Consider the following 6000-nt stretch of genomic DNA (forward strand, 5'->3'; position numbering starts at 1 on the left):
ACAGGTTGAGAGAGCAGTTAATAAAGCATATAGTATCCTGGACTTTATTAATAGGGGCATAGAATACAAGAGTAAGGAAGTTATGTTAAACTTGTATAAGACACTAGTTCGGGCTCAGCTGGAGTATTGCGTTCACTGCTTGGCACCGCACTTTCGATGATGTGAAGGCATTGGAGATAGTGCAGAAAAGATTCACGAGAATGGTTCCAGGGATGAGGAACTTCAGTTATGAAGATAGATTGGAGAAGTTAGTGTTGTTTTCCTTGGAGAAGAGAAAGCTGAGAGGAGATTTGATAGAGTTATTCAAAATCATGAGGAGTCTGGACAGAGTAGATAGGGAGAAACTGTTCTCAGTTACGGAAAGATCAAGAACAAGAGGGCACAGATTTAAAGTAATTAGTAAATGAAGCAAAAGTGACATGAGGAAAAACTTTTTCACGTAGTGGCCGGTTAAGGTCTGGAATGCACTGCCTGAGAGTGTGTTAGAGGCAGGTTCAATCGAGGCATTCAAAAGGAAATTAGACTGTTATATGAAAAGAATGAATCTGCAGGGTTACATGGGGAAGACAGGGGTGTGGCACTCAGCACAAACCTGCTCTCTGATCCTCAGTTTAGGTTCTGCCAGGTTGAGTGAGTGGGCAAAAATCAGGCAGATAGAGTATAATGTGGGAAAATGTGAAGTTGTTCACTTTAGCAGGAAGAATAAAAAAGCAGAGTATTTCTTAAATGGGGAACGACTGCAGAATTCCGAGTTGCAGCGGGATCTAGGTGTTCGACTGCATGAGGGACAAAAAGTTAGTATGCAGGTACAGCACTTAATAAAGAAGGCTAATGGAATGCTATCCTTTATTACGAGAGGAATTGAAAATAAAACTAAGGATGTTATGCTTCAGTTATACAGGGCATTGGTTAGACCACATCTCAAATACTGTGTGCAGTTTTGGTCTCCTTATTTAAGAAAGGACGTAAATGTGTTGGAGGCAGTTCAGAGGAGGTTTACTAGATTGATACCTGGTATGAGCAGGTTGTCTTATGAGGAAAGGTCGGACAGACTCGGCTTGTTTTCACTGGAGTTTAGAAGAGTGAGGGGAAACTTGATTGAAGTTTATAAGGTCTTGAAAGGTCTTGACAAGGTGGATGTGGAAAGGATGTTTCCTCTTGTGGGTGAGTCCAGAACTAGGGGACACTGTTTTAAAATTAGGATTCACCCTTTTAGAACAGAAATGAGGAGAAATGTTTTCTCTCAGAGGGTTGTGTACTTTGGAACGCTCTGCCTCAGAAGGTGGTATAGGGGTCATTGAATATTTTTAAGGCGGAGGTAAATAGATCCTTCTTAGACAAGGGAATCAAAGGTTATCGGGTGTAGATGGGAATGTGGAATTTGAGACACAATCAAATCAGCCATGATCTTATTGAATGGTGGAGCAGGCTAGAGGGGCTGAATAGCCTACTTCTGCTCGTAATTCGTATGTTTGTAATCCACCAGAGCCATCATCGAGCACACCATTGGCTTGCTGAAAATGTGCTTCCATTGCTTTGACCAGTCAGGAGGGGCTCTGCAGTATGTACCACAGAGGGTCTCACCAATAGTCGTAGTCTACTGTTCACTGTACAACCTGGCAATGCAACGCAGACATATTTTGCAGGAGGAGGAACGGGAGGAGCACCACTCCTCCTCAGATGAGGATGAATTGGATGTGCCTGAGGAAGAGCCCATTAATGTAAACAAGCTTTTAATGGATGGCCATGGCAAGTGTCCTCTGGAGGTCCAGGGACTTGAGGGCTCCATCCTACTGGGGTTCGCATGAACTGGTGCAGGGGCATCCCCCTTGGGCTCGCCTGCTGGAGGTAAGGAAGTTAAATGCCAGGGGGGAAGAGGAGAAGTCATGGGGGTGTCCAGAGAGGAAGGCCACGGGGCAGCTGGCAGATGTTTCACCTCCAGCTGGGTGCATGTTGGCTCCTGCTTGTCTCCCTGAGGGGAAGGGACACCCGGAGAGTAGTCCAGGTACCTCATCCCCTTCTCACTCAGCCACTGCTGCACAGATCCCATGGCTAAAGTGATGGAATGCAAGTCTGAGCATGTATGGGTCAAGTGCTCAACCTGCTCTTCATGGTGGTTTCCACCCTCTCCATGGAGGAAGCCATGCATTCACATGTCTGGGTCATGGCAGATGTCATGGCTTGTATGGATTCCTCCTTCGCACGTGCAATGCCATGGATAACCTCAGGCATCTCCGACATATTTTCCCCATGTGCTAACTGCACTTCCAGCAGTCTTCTTGTGGCCTCAAACAGAGGATCACCATCAGCGTGGGGCTCAGCAGAAACTTGGTCCCCAGCAAACTTCCAAATGTCAGGGGACCTGGCTGTAACATGCTCCCTCAGCTGTAGAGCATGTCTGTGTCATGCCCACCAGAGTGTGACCCTGATTCTAAGTACAAACCTCCCAAGAGCGTGTGGATGGAACTGCGCTGGCAGAGGTTGCAGAAGAGGCAGGTGACAGTGTACCCACTGGGGCATTGGCTTCATCTTCCCAGAGGAGGAGTCATCATCCTGCTGGCGCCCTGTCATGTGAGTGCGGGCACCTGTAGTGGAGAACAAACAGAAGCGCATTTAGCATCATTATAGCACGAGCTCCTCGCATTTTCACACGATCCTCCTGTGTGCCCATATGGCATCAACATTAAGGTTGGCACTTCATCCTTATACCTAGATGATCCATTCTCGCCATTCGCAATGGCTCTTCCTCTCTCCTCTCCAGCAATCTGCACTGCTTCCGCCTCTGCTGGGGTCAGGAGTCTGAGATCCAGAACACCACCTCTTGTCTTATTGCGCTTCCTTTCATTTTGGTCTGCTTGTCGTGCACCAGAAAGTGCTGATTTAATGACATGTCAAGTGATGACTGACACCCATTGTCTATACGCATCAACATCACTCATTCTGGCCCGTCAGTTGCATGCTGTATCCAAGTGCTACCAGACGCCAGACTTGCACATTCTCCAGACTCAACTGCTATGTGGCACCAAGTCTGATCACACATTTCAACACATAGCAAGACTGCTCACTGACAGTCATAAAGTTTAACGGAGCCCATGTGATCACATTTGCAAAGCTTTGGATGCATCACTTACCCTCGCCAATCTGAGCGGTTCATTAACCCGTTTCTGACACTGAACAAAGGTTTGCCGTTTAACCTCACGATTTGAGATCTCCTCCACCACCGCTGTCCAGGCCACTTTGGTCAGGCGGGAGGGTCTCCTGAGGCCATCTGCAGGGAAAAGGACCTCCCGCCTTTCCCTGGTATCCTGCAGGAGCACCTGCAGGGAGGCATCACTGAACCGTGGATCTGGTTGATGCCTACTGGCTGCCATTATGATGGTGATGGGGGTGATGATGAAAAGATAAATAAATGGGAAGTGTGGGAGAGGATGACAAACAGATGAAGGTGGATAAGAAATTACAATGATTAAAGGTCTCTCTTAGTATTTCTTCGCGGATGAAGATTTTGGGAAGGTTCTACTCATCAGTTACAGGCCTGCTGGTGACTAGTCAGGCCTATCTGTGACCGGCAGATTCTCCCACAGAGGGTACAAGTGAAGGTGTAGTTGCTGCTGGGGGCAATTGGATCTATCCTTCTCCTCCTTTTCTCTTTCATGCTGGTTCTTTGCTCAATCTCAAAGGTATCTGTAGCACTCCTGATGTAGCATCTCCAGGCATCACAACCTATGGCCTGCGATACCCACTGGCGATGGTCAATGTGGCACACAGAGAGGGACTTCTTCAGGGAGTCCTTGAAACGTTTGCATGAGGCCCCTCTGTTCCCTTTACCCGTGGTCAGCTCTCCATACAACACGATCTTGGGCAGGCAACTGTCGTCCATCCGGGCAACGTGACCCACCCAACACAGTTGGCTTTGCAGGAGGATGGCCTCAATGCTGGTGATGTTGGCTGTTTCCAGGTCTTCAATGTCTGTGATGCGGTCTTGCCAGCGGATCTTGAGGATGCTGCGGAGGCAGCACTGATAGAAGCACTCTAGAAGGCGTACATGACGGCGGTATAGGTCCCATGACTCGGCGCCATACAGAAGGGTGGTGAGGACTATGGCTTTGTACACTTTGAGTTTGGTCTGTGCCCTGAGGCTGTGGTTGCTCCACACTTGTTTGTACAGTCTGCCGAATGTACTGTTTGCTTTTGAAAGCCTATTGTCCACTTCCTTGTCTATGGTGGCACCAAACAAGATGACGCTCCCTAAATAAGTAAATTGTTTGACGGCATTCAGCTCGGTTCCCTTGATGACAATACTTGGTGGTCTATATTCTTCTTGGGGTGCAGGCTGATGCAGGACTTCAGTTTTCTTTGAACTGATTTTTAGTCCCACGGGTTGTGCCGCTCGGGAAAATGTATTGTTATGTATTGCAGGTTTGACTGACTCTGGGCCAGGAGAGCATAGTCATTGGTGAGTTCACGGATGAGTTTTTCTTGTGTCCTTGTGTGAGCTTGAAGATGCCTGAGGTTGAAAAAGCCTCCATCAGTCCGGAAGCGTACGTTAACTCCCTCCTTAAGGTATTCCGTTGCCTGCTGCAGCATCTTGCTGAAAAAGATGGTGAACAGGGTCGGGCCAGCACACATCCCTGCTTCACGCCATTGGAGATACGGAAGGGACTTGAGAAGTCGCTGTTTTGTTTGACTTGGCTGTACTGATTTTCATGAAACTGCTTCACCATGGCCAGGAACCTGGGTGGACATCCAAGTTTTTCAAGGATTTTCCAAAGTCCATCCCTGCTCACAGTGTCGAATGCCTTGGTGAGGTCTATGAAAGTGATGTACAGGCCTTTGTTTTGCTCACGACATGTTTTTTGTAATTGTCTGAGTGCAAATACCATGTCTGTGGTGCCTCTGTTTGCTCTGAAACCACACTGGCTCTCTGGGAGGTTTTCCTCCGCAATAGGGAATTTAGAATAGTGGGAATGGAGGTTAAGGCAGTTGTATGTTCCTCCTGCAGAATGTGGGAGGTAAGGGTCGCCTAGAGTGTCCCTGCTGACTGCATCTGCGGGAAGTGCACCCAATTCCAGCTCCTCGAGAACCGCGTTAGGGAACTGGAGCTGGAGCTGGATGAACTTCGGATCATTCGGGAGGCGGAGGGGGTTATTGAGAGGAGTTATGGGGAGGTAGTCACACCTCAGGTAAAAGAAGTAGGTAGATGGGTTACCATCAGGGGAAGGAGAGGGAACCAGCAGGCAGTGCAGGGATCCCCTGTGGCCGTTTCCCTCAACAACAGGTATACCGTTTTGGATACTGTTGTGGGGGACGACTTACCAGGGGTAAGCAATGGGGTACAGGTCTCTGGCACAGAGTCTGTCCCTGTTGCTCAGAAGGGAAGGGGGAAGAGGAGCAGAGCATTAGTCATTGGGGACTCGATAGTTAGGGGAACAGATAGGAGGTTCTGTGGGAACGAGAGAGACTCACGGTTGGTGTGTTGCCTCCCAGGTGCCAGGGTTTGTGATGTCTCGGATCGTGTTTTTGGGATCCTTAAGGGGGAGGGGGAGTAGCCCCAAGTCGTGGTCCACATAGGCACCAACGACATAGGTAGGAAGAGAGATGGGGATTTAAGGCAGAAATTCAGGGAGCTAGAGTGGAAGCTTAGAGCGAGAACAAACAGAGTTGTTATCTCTGGGTTGTTGCCCGTGCCATGTGCTAGCGAAGCGAGGAATAGGGAGAGAGAGGAGTTGAACACGTGGCTGCAAGGATGGTGTAGGAGGGAGGGTTTTGGTTTCCTGGATAATTGGGGCTCTTTCTGGGGTAGGTGGGACCTCTACAAACAGGATGGTCTTCACCTGAACCAGAGGGGTACCAATATCCAGGGGGGGAGATTTGCTAGTGCTCTTCGGGGGGGTTTAAACTAATTCAGCAGGGGAATGGGAACCTAAATTGTAGTTCCAGTGTACAGGATGTTGAGAGTAGTGAGGTCAGGGATAAGGTTACAAGGACGCGAGGGCACTG

Source organism: Heterodontus francisci, chromosome 3 (assembly GCF_036365525.1).
Source record: "Heterodontus francisci isolate sHetFra1 chromosome 3, sHetFra1.hap1, whole genome shotgun sequence".
Classification (NCBI taxonomy): domain Eukaryota; kingdom Metazoa; phylum Chordata; class Chondrichthyes; order Heterodontiformes; family Heterodontidae; genus Heterodontus; species Heterodontus francisci.